Genomic DNA, 15,008 nt, shown 5'->3' with positions numbered 1-15,008 from the left:
CCCTCCTGAGCACACCTCATCTGCAGCTGCTGCGGGGAATGTCCCCGTCTCCCTCCCTGCTGAGCGGGGCTGGTGTCCCGGAGGAGCCTCCTGCACACTTTGCCCACCCCGGTAGGATGCTGTGAGTGAATTGGTCCAGCCTGGCTCCTTACTTTGGAGTTGCTGATCCCTTCTGCAGGGTGAAAGCGGTTGTTTTAGGGCTGCAGTGTAGCGATTTTTCTGTGATTCATGATGCAAATGATGATGCATGATGATGCAAATGCTAGTGTGCGTGATGCCCTTCTTTTTAAATTTTTTGCTGTAGCCTTATTCACATAGGCTGATGGTATGTGCCCCAGATACAAAGAGGAAGACAAAGTTTCCAGTTCCATCGGCTGCAGCCTAGAACAGTTTTATCCACCATTCACTGGGAGAAAGCAGTTCTGATGTAAATGGCACATAAGCTGTGCGTTATTAGTCTGATAGGATAAAGTATTACAGGTTTTTTTCCTGGTGGGTTTTTTAATCTGAGCTGGAAATAAGTGTGCTGTGTGAACTCTTAAATGGAGATGTCTAAAACAAACAAAAAAATGAGAAATAGTAGAGACTGGAACCGTACAGCAGTGATGACTGCTTAGCACCTGGACTATTTAAGTCTCTTCTGAATGAATCTTCCATCAAAATACCTGGCCAGCTTTTCTTCAGCAACTTTAAGCAACTTTCAGCAGAGGTAGGCAGGAAACCCCATCAGAAACCAGCCAAGCGAATGCAATGCCCTTGTAGCCACCACTGTTTGGAAATGAACCATTCACGAATGCAACCTCTTCACTGATGCCCTCAATTCCCTTGTCACTTAGCTCATGCAAACTACACCTCCGTGCCTGCCCAAAGTTATATCACGTTGTCGTGTTGTGGAACAATCTATTGTTGAATGCGTACAGGAAACGGATTATAAGATTTATTCAGTGGCAAAATCATTTTGGATTAGAGAGCAAGATAAAAAGTTCACGTGCCATGCTTGGACTGCAACACACGTCATTGTGTATCTCTGTAGCTTCCTAATACTGCTAATGGGAAACAGCAAGGGTGTGTATCGCCTCCGAGGGCCTTATCCAGAGCTGTGCTGGGCTGCAGCGGACCTTGGTGCCTGCCAGGAGGCAGCTTCCCATAGCAAGCTGTTTCTTACTGGTCACCTGGGCAGCCTTCCCTAGGGCATCGCTGCCTTGGGTCGGGTCTGGGGCACCCTCACAGCTGAGTAAATCGGTGTTAGCGGTATCGGGTTTAGTAGTAGGGGCTCAGGTTTGTGTCAGTGTTACTGACCAGAAGCTTGGCTGTTGATTTCAGTAGGAATTTACCTGGATAAAGAAATAATGTTGAGCAGCTGAATTTTTAACTGTTCTGGACCAGTTGAATCTTTTATGTTACTTGGTTCATGTAGGTAACAGTGGGCTTAATTTGCTGGTGGTTTTGGTTTTTGGTTGTTTTTTTTCTCTTGTCCTTAAAATTCATGTTTTCTTTATTGTTTGGAGTCCTACTTTATTCATTTGTGAGTAGCTAAAGATGCTCAGCTGTAGCTAGTGCGTAGTGGTGGTGGTACGTGTTACACAGGTAACGCTGAGGCTGGATTGACTGGGGAGATGGGATGGAGTTGTTAGCTCCGGGAGCCTTTGTGACACAGAAAAAAAGCACCAGCTTGTTTTGAGAGAGATTTTTCCTGCTAGAAATATCCCCCCAGAATGCCTGTCTGGCTTCAGAAAATAAAAATACCTTTGAAAGCGAAAGCAAATAGGTGCTGCAAGCGGGGAGAAAACAAGTGGGAGGTTAAAAAGTTCGCGTGACCACATACCGGGTTTCCTGTCAGCTGGATTTGGAAGGGATTCCTGCCGACACGCATGCGTCGGGACGCAGGGCCGCGTTCAGCCCCGCTGCTCAAGCATCGTGCCACGTGAGCGCTCCCTCCCCGGGCTGCGTGGAGAGGAGGGACGAGGGCGCTTGGCTGGCGTCCCTCGGGGACCAGCGTGAAGGAAGGAAGCGGATCACGGCGTCTGAAGTCTGAGAAGTGACAGCGTTTTGCACTGGAGGCAGCTGCGTGAGGTTACCTGAGGACAATGTCTGGCTCTACTAGCTGATTGCTTAGAGCGTTTAAAAAAAAACAAGAAAAAAAACCAAAACAGTTGATGGAGGCACCTCCTAAACAAACCAGATATCCCTTTTACCGTGCAGTCCCTGTTGAGAAGAGTATAATTTTACATTAATTACACTGGATAAGTAAGAATTTGTTATGTTCTGACTTTATCCAGTAAATTCCCATTTAACCCAGTTGTTCCTATTAAGTGTGTCAGCTTTTCTTTCAAAAGCTCTGCTGTGCAAAGAGAAATTAGTGTATTAATGTGAAAGTATGTAATTTAAGACAACAAAAAAAGCAGCAGCCCTTATCCTTTTTTTTCAGAAAGAATTATTTATTACAGAATATTACAACAAACTCTGCTTGCTTACAGTTGTTTATTAAAATTATTTTTGTTGATACTGTTTATTTTTCACTTCCAAGCAGAATTACGACAGCAGAATTACATTTGTCACTTTCATTTTCTTTAATTTGCTCTAATTTTGTTTAAAGTTGATTTAAAGTTTCATTTTCAGATTCTCCTCTAAATACTGAAAATTTGACCTGAAAGTACCTTCTAAGACTGATCTACTCCTTTCTACCCTTTTCTTAATTTATACATAACGTGTACTAGACAATAGTCAGATTTAATTCTGAAATGCTTTGTTTATGTCACTTTAAGTCAAAGCCTAAGGGAAAACAATTAATTTGTCTTACATACGATTAGTATGTAACTGTTTATACTGAAGTTTAGTGTTTTTCGAAAGACTTTCCTTCACAAACGGCCGTTGGAGAACAGGTCTACTGCTGTCGTCTTGAAACCCGCCGTGGTAACTGTTGTTTACATCAAAGGGCACGGGACGGACCCAACCCGGGCACTGGGAAGTTCTCCTGTTTGAAAGGCGTTGGGGTTGGGAGGAAAGTTAAATAATTTCTAATACGAACTACCAATCCATTTGGGCGTGTAGCACCGTAAAATACATATGCACAAGAATCCCAAAGATAACTGGGGTTTTTTAGGCATGTTTCTAACTTGTCTGATTTTTAGCAGCTGATACATGGGATATACATAACATGAATGTGTTTTATTAGGGATGTTTGATGCCCCTGGTGCCGTTTGTGCTCAGAACATGGTATTTTAGAATGCATATCTGTGTGTGAGGAATTATTATTGCATTTTATCATCCTGTGGTTTGAATTTGTGGAAATCCCATGTTTTTCTACAATATCGCTGCATCATACGAAGTGCACACAGTCCTTCTAAATGCAGTGAAGTGTCCATGATGGGATGTAAATTTTCAATTTTGGGCCCACAAGTTGTTTTCACTCATGTAAGAAGTAGCCAGACCCAAACTGGTTTTGACAGACGATGCATTTCTATCCCAAAATGGATTTACATGGATTCCTTGTCATACCGTTCATCCCCAGGTGGGCCATTTTTCTTCTTCTGTTCCCTAAAAAGGTGTTCTTATTTTGTATTTCAGAATGTAGATTTTCATTTAGCAATTAATGTGGGTGATTCAAGTCACTCCTCCTGTATTTTATTAGTTTTTACCAAATATAGTATTTCTCTGCCTGCGGTAGATTGAGCAGAATGGAACTTGCCTACACAATATTTCTTAGGAAATACAATTTGCACATCCAGATTTCTAACTACACCTACTCTCCCCATTGTTGTAAGGTGTTAATCTAGTTGTATGATGCTGCCTGCACAGATGCATACATAGGTACGTTTTCTTAAAAATAGGTTATGTGCCTAAACCCTTACAAGAGAGCTCAGATACTGATATTTTTTTTCCCCTAGGTCTGTGTGCTCACTGAATCTTTAGCTCTTGTGGTTACTGCAACAGAGTTTTTGTGAAGGCTTTTCCATGTTTTTAGAAGGTGCTTTTAGTAAGTAGTTTAATCCTAGATAGTAACTCGGTTCTTTTGCAGCAAAAGCAGCTACTTAATTTTAAAAGTAATTTTAAATTTACACATATCCATTTTAACAGTACTTTTGATCTGAGCAGCTCCCTTCCAGAAATCTACCCTGGAGAAAATGTTTTTAATCAGGTTAAAATGGAGGCAAGATAGGGAAAAAAAAAAATGTTTGCTGTGGCGTGACTGCAGCAGTGCTAATGAGCTCTGCTCTAATACATGATGGAACATATGGCCCCCATCTGAATACAAACTGGACACAAAGCAGTAATTCAGCTGAGATGTCCTGAATATTGTAAACTGGGTGAATGTGGTCAAAGGTGTTTATAAACGGTGGCTGAATCCCACACACTGACTCACTGCCTTCGAATGTCGGGGGCTCAAGGTGCTGTTTGTAAGAGTATAGAAAATGACCAGTAGAGGGAATTCTTAATTAATGCTAACAAAATAGCAAACTGAAGTGTTGTGTTATGAAGAAAAGACTTCTTGTGCTCATGACGCAGCAAGAGACGGATTACGGAGAGGGCGAGTTAGGAGAAGAAAAATCACAGGACAAGCAAATTGAGTATTTACTGGCAAATAATTGCTCTCTTAAGCTGTGGCTCTCTTCCTAAATTCTTGGCATTCCTGAGCACTAGAACCATTTTCAAAAAATGCATCGTTACAGAGTAGATGTAAAAAAAAGCTCTCAAAGGCTGATGGTACAGACTTGTGCAGGTAAGAATGTGCATGTTACTGCATATTTTCTTCCGAAGCTTTAGATCGTCCGTCGTTTACAGGACTGCTGCTTTTTTCCGTTCCTGAGAGAGCTGCTGTTCTGGTTTCACAGCTATACTTTGTTGTCTAAAAGTTGGGGAAGTGGAGATGGTCTTTTGGGCTGCGGTGTATGCTTTTCTATCAGCACAGACGTGTCGATGTAGAAGAAAGTGAAACAAGCTTGTGGGAGAAAGTATACAGCCCAGTTGTATTTAGTTTAAATGGGTTCCGGCTTTTATAGAGGTGCCTCTAATTAAAAAGCTACACATCAGCTTAATGCGAGGCAGGAGCACAGTGCCCGCGTGTGCTTACGTGGCCAGGCAGCCTGGCTTCACGCAGGGATGCCCGTGAGGTGCACAGGGAAGGGACGTGCTCGGAGCAGCAACTCAGCACTGCCTGCATCCCTCGGGCTTCCCGAGGTGTGGCTCCCCAGGGATGCGGGATGTCTGGGATCCCGCTCGGAGCCTGTGGACAGTTCGCCTGCCTGTCGCCTAGTCCTTTTCCTTTTCAAATGTGACCACTTCCAGGCAAGTTTGATGTGGGAAAGTCTCCAAGATACCTCAGCTTCTATACGTTGTTTGGAAGGAGGCAGCTGTTTAAAGGGGAAAAGCTGTTTCAATGACCCCACTGAGGGAGGGGCTGCCTCACAATTAGACCCAAAATTACACATCAGAGACCAAACGTGGACCGAAATCCATAAGAAAGGAGGCTCCTTTGGACCTTGGTGAGCTGGCTGAAATTCACAGAAAGTTTTATTTTTTATTCCACTTGCAAACTTTGTTTTCTAACAGTAAAAATTCTGTTAGGGCATAGAGGTGTATAGGGGTTTAAGAATGCTCTGCCTTAACATATGGCCCTTATTCACATCTTACTCATCAAATAACAAAACAGTAACATCACCAGGTGGTTGGTTTTTTTTATCAAACGTACAGAACGTCATTCTTCATTTCTGCTCTCGGTACCATCACGTTCATTAAAAGGAACGGCCAAAACAATCTCACCTTTCACAGATAAATGCAGTTAGCACATACCCCCAAGAGCACAGACGTTCCTTTGATTGTACAGGGATTTTATTTCGGTCGTACAGACCCTGATCAGGTGGGGTTGACTGATGGGCATTTACACGTTGTAGAAACCCCTCTTGAAAGCCGCACAGTAAACATCACACAACCCAGCGTCAGGTCCTTCAGCAATAAATGCTGAGTTCCCCGTAAAGAGTAATGGTGATTTAGCCTTCCCCACAGGGGCAGTTTCTCCTTAATAGTTATCAAATTGAAGTTGGCCTATGCCTTTAAACATGGGCAGTTTTCAGTCCTTGAACTTTGTTGTACCGTAATTGTGGATATTCTATTTATTCAGTGCTATGCTAATTATTTCTAGAATTATGATATATTTATCATTATTATAATGGGGTTTATTATTGTTATTATTATTATGGCAATAATTAGTCCTTTTTAAACTCATAAAAACTTGGCCCTTCTGATGTCTTGGGTACAGAGTACTGCAAGTTAATTATATAGTATGTGGATGAAAAATAATAATCCTTTTATTGGTTTTAATGTTCTGCCTTTTAGTTTTAATGACTGTCGCCTCTTTTCTTGGGAGGTCAGATTTATTTTATTTTCTCTGTGCAGTTACATTTATATCATTTCCAGTACGTTCAGTCTTTTTCATTTTCTCTGTCAGTTTGAAGCTTTTCTAAACTTTCCGCACATGGAAAGCTCTTGAGGGCTGTAATGAGTCTTTTTACTCTCTGAACCCTTTTTGTTTCTTCTCTATCCTATTTGAGACAGGGTGATCAGGGTTGACTGCAGTATCCAAGGTGATGGCATAACAGCCACTTACGTAACTGCATTATAGTATTCTCAAAAGTATTTCCCTTGGACCCCCCCGTCCCCACCGTATCCCTCAGCTTCCTTTTCCAGAGTTGGGTTCCATGAACTTCTGTGCATTGAGAGATGGAAGCAGTGCAAATTATTTCTTTACTGCTGGTTATGGTAAAGGCTGACTACAGAATACTATGCAAAGGGTGTTTTTTTTTTTAATTCAAAAGAGAGATCTGTGGAGATGGATCCTTGTACCTTGTGTGCAGCGAACTGGAAGGTTTCCATAAGATGGGGATGGCTGACATGGGAAGGAAGTACAGTTTGTTCTGTGGCTTCTAGACCATCTGCAAGTGACTTGAAAGAGATGAGAAGGTGCCAAACAAAAGCACAATTGTGATATAGTGGAAGTATGAATCAGCCATTGGTCTACTCTTGCTGGAAGAAACAGGCAGAGGCCAGGACTGTTCCTTGGGTGGTGCTGCGATACTTCATGCTTTCAAAAGATGCATCTTTCAGGCACTAATTCAACACCAGAAGTCACATTAAAATGTCTGGAGAAAGCTTTTTTCAGTTTAGATTGTCAAATTTTATCTTTTTGTTTCTGCAGATATATAGAGGCATGTTATAGAAATATGTAATACGAAGCCCCCGGGTCCAAGTAGAGCATATCGAGTTGACTTTTGCTGGAAGCAAGTGAGTTTTATTCCCATTCCTCTCCTCTCGCTTCATCCTCCCTTCTTTTGCTTCCTCTTCTTGCCCCTCCCTGCTTTCCACCAGGAATTTTTCTTTCTTAGTAAAAGTTCTGCCTGGCCTAGTATATTTTTCTAGTGTAAATGATCACTTTCAGCATTAAGGTGGTAAAACATACTTTATGCCTTCTTGGTTGCCCAAGAGATAGCAAATAGATTTTGAAAAGCAGATGGTTGACTAGAGAGCCCTGAGGTATTGCAGAGTTAACAGGTGCAGCTCCCTGTGCAGATTCTGCATTGCAAAGAACTCCTGTTTCCCAGACAAACCAGAAAAAAAAAACAAACCACAGGATAAACATTGAAAAGATGGACTTTAAGAGTCAAATACATATGTTTTTAAATTATATTTATGGTAGGTGATGCAGGGACAGCATTTGTGCGGTGAAAGTAGCCATCCATTGCTAAGAACAAGGCAAGCTTCATGCTGAAGCGGAGTGCTGGAGGGTGCGGCTCCTGCTGAGTACGCTGCTGGAGGTGCAGAGACCTGCGCTGGATTCTATTACGGCCATTGACCAGCTGAGTAATTTGCAAAACTCGTTTTATGTCTGTTTCCCGCACAAAGGCAGGACAGTAGCGGAGGAGTAACTAATGTATCCTACAGCTCCTTGTGAACCCTGGATGGGAAAAGCTAAGGAAGGAAAAGTCTATTACTGTTGGAATGCTGGATACCAAGGCAGCTCAAAACGTGTTTCTGAAAGTGTGAATTGTTGAATTACCTCAAGCAAAACAACACATGTAGGTCATTAGCAAAGAAAAAATCATACCATTATCATTACCTCTTTCTAGTCGCATCTGCCCTATCTTACAGGTCGAATGCAGGGTAATACTGCGAGCTGTTTATAACTTCAGGCACAGTGTATTCGGGGTTTTGTTCATACGACCGTAAATCTCAATTCAGAATGAAAATGGCGGGAGAAGATAAATGCTTCGTTACTAATAAAGTTATTAGGTCCTAATTTTGTGATCTTAAGCTTGAGCCACATCCCTGGTGTGTGCTTACCGAATCAGGGCCATAGTGCAGAGCCTGGGAGTGCTGTGTTGTTGTAGGTGCTCTTAAGCATATCTCATCTTGGCATGTCAGAGGACTTTGAAGTGGTGTAACCTTTCTCTAGAAGGTTTTATACAAGGCGTCAAAACACAGCTACAAAACTACTTTCTTGCGTTGCTGGAAGTAGAAGAAACAAAGACCCTAACTTCTAGCCTGCTGATCTGAGTACTGGAGAACTGTGTCCTATTCAGGGCAAAATAAAGGTAAAGGAAACCAAGGGGATAACTAATCAGAATTTTAGCTAGTAGTGAGACACTAGAAAAGGGCAAATAATGGGCATGGCTCTTACTGCCCAAGCATTAAATATTAAAGCCTTTAAATTCTAGATTGCAAGGAAAATGTTTCAGTGTGGTTAGTCCTATTAGAAAACAAATTCATAATAACCATAATCACATTTTAAAATCGATGAGTACAGGAATAAGGAGGTATTCTAGGTCAGTAATCTTAGGCAGAAGTTCTAGGAGTTATGGAATCTGGTACGTCATACTCTTAGTTTTTCCATAAGAACATTTTTCCATTAGTCGTCAGATTGGAGCAAAGTTTATAAAAATCAATTGGAAAATCAAGTCATAAGAGCTATAAAGCATTTTCAAAAGTGAAGGTGAAAAAGATGAATAAGGTGGAAAACCTTTTGCGCAGTTGAGAGAAAATAAAATAATGGGGAGATGGTTTTTTTTTCTGCTTTTGTTTAAAAGGTGGGGTCTTGGTGGAGAGTTAAGCAGGGAGAATACTGTAGCCAACTGTGAATATGTGATACCGTTAGAGGAAAGATTGCTCTGCTGTTTCTATTTTCAGACAAATTGCCTTAGTGGTCCTGGTCCTTTGGTGCCACACAATTATCAGCTGAGCTGAGGGAGATCTCCCTATAGCTGTGACTAGTAATGAGGCTTTAGCATTTCTTTGCACATCACTACGAGGATGTGACCTCTCTCACTAGAAGGCTCACCTTTTCATTATAAAGGTGTTACTTCTTTTCGGCATATTTAAAGCATCGCTCAGGTTACTATACAATCTCTTCATTGCGAAGCAGTAGAGATTTCAAACCAACAGAAGTTCCAGAGAGCTTCTTTAACCTTGGATATGAAAGGTGGTCAGCGATGGAGGTTTCGGTATAACAGCGCAGGAGTTTTGAAGGGCAGCAGAAGCATGGATCCATTTAGGATTGTACTCAGAATATTGTATAAATAATGCAGGAGGTGCAGAGAAATGCCACAAACACATCCACATAGGGACATGTGAGAGAGAGAGGGAGAATGAGTCCAACGGTGTGATGACATCTGAAATGTAAATGTAAGGCAGTGCTAATGTCCTTTGATAAAGACTTTTGTTCTTTCCATGATGATTTCCCCCCCTCACACCAGTTCACGTACTCTGCTGTGACACAGAATTGATGTGACCTCGTGAAATTCCAAGAAGAGTGGAAGTGAGACAAAATGGATGCTTCTACAAAGGGCAAATTACCCGGTCCTCTTAGAAGTAAAGGACATGGTGGTGTGAGTCAGTCCTTCAAAAATTATACTGGAAGTGAGATGGATAAAGGTACTTGGGCACAGCAACTCTGAGTGCTGTGAGGAGGTGATACGGCGTGGCAGATTTACCTGGGATTTATATGCTGGCAGGAGGACAGGTTTGGGGGTAGGAAGGCTTTTTATGATCAAGCGGTGTAGCTCAAAGCAGCATTGGTTTTATGTATGTGAATGATAGACAGTGGTGAAACACGGAGTACAGCAGAATCCTAAACCAAGCGATCGTGATTGGGCAAATTATAGGGGGATTTATGCTCTCTGCAGCTCTATCTCAGATGATTTGGCTATGCTTTTGCTTTTTCTCACCTTTTCCCCAATTTATTTTGTATTATGTATCATGCCTATAATTGTGTTCTCTGTTGTTTCTCTCCTGACATGTTTAATCCCCCAACACAGTCTAGTCTTGATGTTTTCCTTTTCTTTCAAAGAGTCCCAAGAGAGAGAAGCAAGGAAGGTAGATGTATTTGACTTTGGAAAATGAGTTGATGCCAGTTGCAAAGGAAATAAAATATATCATAGGGGTCTGCTGCAGGGCGGGGAGTGAAAATATTGCTCGTTTGTGACAAAAGATTGCATTGAAGACTGCTTCAGCTTGATCAGTCTGAAACCCATGTCTCACTGTTTCCATTACAAAGGCTTTTATGTTCCTGTTTCTTTTGGAAAAGGACTTAATCTATTTTGAAATAAATCCAAGGCTCCCCAAATGTACTCTCCGCTCTCAGGGCCAGCACATGAGAGCTGTGCATCAGGGTCACATTGCAGAGGGGTTAGGAGAACATACATTGTTTAGGTCGTGAGCCAGGATAGCCAAGGAGTCCGCGTGTGACCAGCCCGACGGAGGCGGGGGACCCACGGTGTTAGGCTGATACAGCCCGTGCGGCGTCTGCAAGGGCTTTGAATGTGGGGACACTTGGGCAGCGCAGTCGTATTGTAGTACAGGGGCACAGCTCCTCCCCAGCCCTGGGCGATGGTTGCAGTGTTCTTGGCACACCAGGGGACAAGCTGTCAAGCTGTGCCTGGCGCGAGGGATCACAGGATGGGGGGAAGCTGGAGCCATCCCCTGCGCAGGTGGGTGACTGCAGGGCTGGAATCAGGTGTGGGAATCCCAGCCTGAACAAGTGAAACCCAATAGATCTTTATTTCATATGGGGCTCGTCTGGTTGGCATGTAGGAGGCAGGACTTCAGACTGCATGAAGGCAGAACAGTATTCCTCTGATGCCTTCTTGCTTTCAGGTCTGTACCTCGGCGCTAATCGTTCCTTTGGAGGAGCTCACTCTGAGCATGTTCTTTGGAGTTGATCATTGCAGAGCTTTAGTACATCAATCCAAGTTCTCAGCAAACAGAGGCTCGATAGCCTCCTGAAACTCCCCTGGCTTCCCATCCTGAAGATGTAGCTTTCTGACATGTTTTGTCTTTCCCTGCTCCTGCGATACCCCCAGTCTCTTCTGAGCATCCATCCCCACTTTACCGTTTGCAGCAGAGAACTTTTTCAGTGCGTACCTGTGAAGTTCATTCCTAACCTATCATTTAGGTATTAATAGTTTAACCTGGTGTTAAAATACTGCTACAGTCCTGATACACAGAAAGAAAATAAATGCATTCTCTGGAAAGAGGCGGTACATTCTTTAAATTAGTGGTGGCCATCCCTGGTGGTATCCCTGGTGATACGTTTTGAAGTTCAAAGATTTTTTTTTTTCTTTTTGTTTCTCTTTCTTCAGCATGTCTCTCTAAATGCGTCAACTGTTGATGCTTTCAGCTTAGGTTTTTTTGTTTAGAAATCTTACAGGGATTTTTGACATTTCTGTTCTTCCAATGCAGCTTTTAGAAGGAATTCTAAGAAATAATTTTAAAAATAATAATAAAAAAGAAAGCAACTCTCATGTCAGATCAGCTCAAGTGAGCTGCTGCCAGCTGGTGATTTCTTTGTACTGTAAGTGGACTTTGTATTTCACACGGGCTGACCATCATGGCCTGCAGTGACACCGGATAACAGTCTGTGAATCCAGAAAAATAGGGGTAAAGGTGACAGGGGCATTCACACCGGTAAGTTACTGGTATGAGAAGCTGCCTCAGTCCTAGGAGACCACTCTTCTCCCTTGTTAGCTTGAAACCACCTAGTTTTAAGCAAGGTTGGCAGAAGGGTAGAGGCTGCGAGGAGAACGAATTCCTACAGGTGTTTGTTTTGTTTTTTGAAACCAGAAATGAGGCAGAAGCAGAAATTACTCCTTCCCTGCGAAGGAGCCTGCGGTGTGCGCTCCAGAGACCCATGTGAGGGCTGCGCTGGGTCAGTCGCATTCCCAGACCGGGGGAAGCACCAGTGCTTCTGGCTCCGGAGCTCTGGCTGGGTGCAAGGAGGGAGCTGGCGGTGCTGTGAGCACTGGCCGGAGCAAGGAGGGAAGAAGAAGCAGTAGAGCAAGAGAGGGCAGTCATAGCTGGGAAGGCTGGGGGGATCATACATCCCATGGCTGGGATGTCATACAGAAAGAGAACCCAAATCCAGGGGAAGCCAAGCCCCACTGATGCTGTTACTTGTGGGATTACTTGCTGAATCCAGATACCATCTTGTCTGTCGCCGTATCCAGAGGTATTTTAACAAAGAAGCATTGCTTTGAGATTAAAGACTGGAACTGGAGGGGAGAAAGGCACAAGTTCTGGTCTTTGGATAATAAGTGTGAACTTGACAAACTGATTGTAATGTCTGTGTCTTGAATTCTTTATCTCTGAGAGAAGAATAAAAACTCATGTGTGCTTCAGAGGGGACCTGAGATACTTCATCCATTTGGAAATGATTTTTCTCCTTTAGGAGACAGATGCTTTACCTTTTCCATGAAAAGTTGTAAATGTTTCAGAAACAATTAATGAAGCTTCCTGACATCCTCTTGGGTGAGGAAATATGATTGCTGTGGGAAAACTGAGGCAAAAATCTGTCATGTGAATATTTTATTTTAATAGTTAATGAACAGGGAAAAAGAAAGTATTACTGTAAAACACATGAGCAAGACTGTGGAAAACTTTGGCAGAGAAAGGTACTGAGATAAATTCTGTCTTGATTGGCATCTCTTGAAGGTCAAAGTGTCTACCCAGTGTATAAGGCAGGATTAAATTTGCCTTGTGGTGTAAATGTAATCAGAAGACTTACCTCTTCGTATACTTAATTTCAAAATGCACATACTGCATAAGGCAGGCTTGTAGAGTAGGTGTAAGTACTTTGGAAAGTGACTACATGAAAGATAAACTTCTTTTGGTTTCACATCACCAGTAATACCATTACTTTTTACATGAAAACCTGCAGGTTTTTGGTAAACAAAACCTAATCCCCAGCAAGCCCGCCTCCCCAGGCAAGGGCAAACCAGCTCGATCAAAATCCACCGCACCGTCTCGGGGCGTTGGTGGTGGGGATGGTTAGCGTTTCCTACTTAAGCGTTTGGAAATGTAGGCACAGAGAAATGAAGCAGGCCGTGCAGCAAGTAAAGTGACAATTGAGTTAAAAAAAAATCACGTGCCCTGACCTTTTTCCTTGCTGTTTAAATCAGAAGGTCCGTAGTCCTTGGAAGCACACGTATGTCCTTCCAGTTCAAGCTGATTTTTTTTTTTTTTTCTTGCAGACAGTGTTTTATCTCAGATGATCCAATTATTTTGACTCTCTCACCCCAAGACCCAAGTCATCAATCAGTAATCCTAGGTAGTCTCGCTTCTCCATTAGGGCCAACCTCCCCTTTTTTAAAAACCTTTAGCAGATTTTGGACTAAACATATACCAGGCAATATTTTGAACTGCATTCACATTGTGTTACTGGCAGATTGCAGTTATATAAATATGTAGGTACCAGTATGCATTGAACAGTTAACTGTAATATCTGTGGCAATTAATTTCCTCCACTAGGCTTCTGTACCTTTATATCAGTTCGGTCTGTAACTACATCTGTTAGTCAAGCATATTATAAAAGAAGAAGAAAACAGAAGCTCCAGCTGGTAGGAAATGAAAAATTTATGGTGAGAAAAGCCAGGACCATCCGTAAGCATCAGATACATACTGACACTAAATTATTATCTTAGATTTCTGGGGTTTTTTGTAGGGTAGACTTCTCAAAAGTCAGCAATGACTTCATGTCCATGGAAATCAATATGGGCTTTACCATACACTTAAGATGAAATATAGACTGATACTGCATATTGTGAATATCTCACCCCTAAATAAAACCAGATTCATATTAAAACAAACAAACAAAAAACAAACAACCAAATAAAAAAACCCCACAATGACTGAATAACTCATACCCACCGTTGCCTTTATGTTCCTGAGAAGGGAAGATAATGAACAGAAACAGGCATTATTTCATATCCAGGCAGAGCTGGTGCTTTCCAGCACACCAGCCTTATTTCAAAATGGCTTAGTTTTTTAAGTGTCTTGCAGCCCAGCTCATCTGTGCATCCTGAGGATTTTCCTCTGGCCTTTTAAAATCCATAAGGCGGTGGAGTATGCTAGACAAGAATGCTTTTCTCTTTCTGCTTGCTTATGCCATTCCTAACCGGCAAGACAAATAGAAATAAAAAGCTCATTGTGAGGTGAGGAGGGCACGCTCTAGCCTTCGGAGGTCGCAGATCACAGGCTCGTTCCCCAGCAGTGTCTCCAGCTGTGGACCCCTTGGGAGCTCCCCCTGGGCAAGGGCAATGCTCTCCAGTTCTCAGGCTGTGTAGGTGCTGTATGTGCTGATGATGGGGTTAGTTATGATAAGAGTTATCCTGGTTTTATTGGTTTTCCAGTTGTTCAGAACCATAGTTCATGTCCATAGGTATCTCTGGCACTCAGAATCTGAATGGTCCCTTAATTTGTAGACGAGGGGAAATTCACTTGCAGGTGGTGTTCATGGCAGAAATATGTGAGCTTTCCACTTCAATTATGGCCATATTGGAGTCTGGATTCTCTAATAACACTATCAAAAGCAGGCTTAAGATGGAGGAGATTTGGCTACCAACTGGTCTTCACTCCTAAGAAATCGACATTTGCATTCTTTATATCCCTCAATTGTATAAATCAGGAGAGAACAATCCTCATTCTGAATGCCATGCTTATTCTCAGCATGATGTGTGTGGTGAAGA

General features: G+C 42.5%; 1 protein-coding gene across 8 annotated transcripts in view; it reads left to right on the top strand.

The window, feature by feature from the left end:
- The window catches only part of ZBTB20 (zinc finger and BTB domain containing 20), a 519,455-nt gene that overhangs the window by 192,827 nt on the left and 311,620 nt on the right, over positions 1–15,008 (top strand). Inside the window, exon 5 of one of the 8 annotated variants that reach the window (XM_027789321.2) lies at positions 7,193–7,278. The exons of the other annotated variants lie outside the window; for them this stretch is intronic. The gene's annotated coding sequence lies outside the window, so the exon portion shown is untranslated. The remainder of the gene's footprint in view (positions 1–7,192; positions 7,279–15,008) is intronic. 8 annotated transcript variants of the gene reach the window in all.

This window comes from Falco peregrinus, chromosome 6 (assembly GCF_023634155.1).
Source record: "Falco peregrinus isolate bFalPer1 chromosome 6, bFalPer1.pri, whole genome shotgun sequence".
Classification (NCBI taxonomy): domain Eukaryota; kingdom Metazoa; phylum Chordata; class Aves; order Falconiformes; family Falconidae; genus Falco; species Falco peregrinus.
The sequence above is the reverse complement of the archived record's forward strand: the minus strand, read 5'-3'. Positions and strand labels throughout refer to the sequence as shown.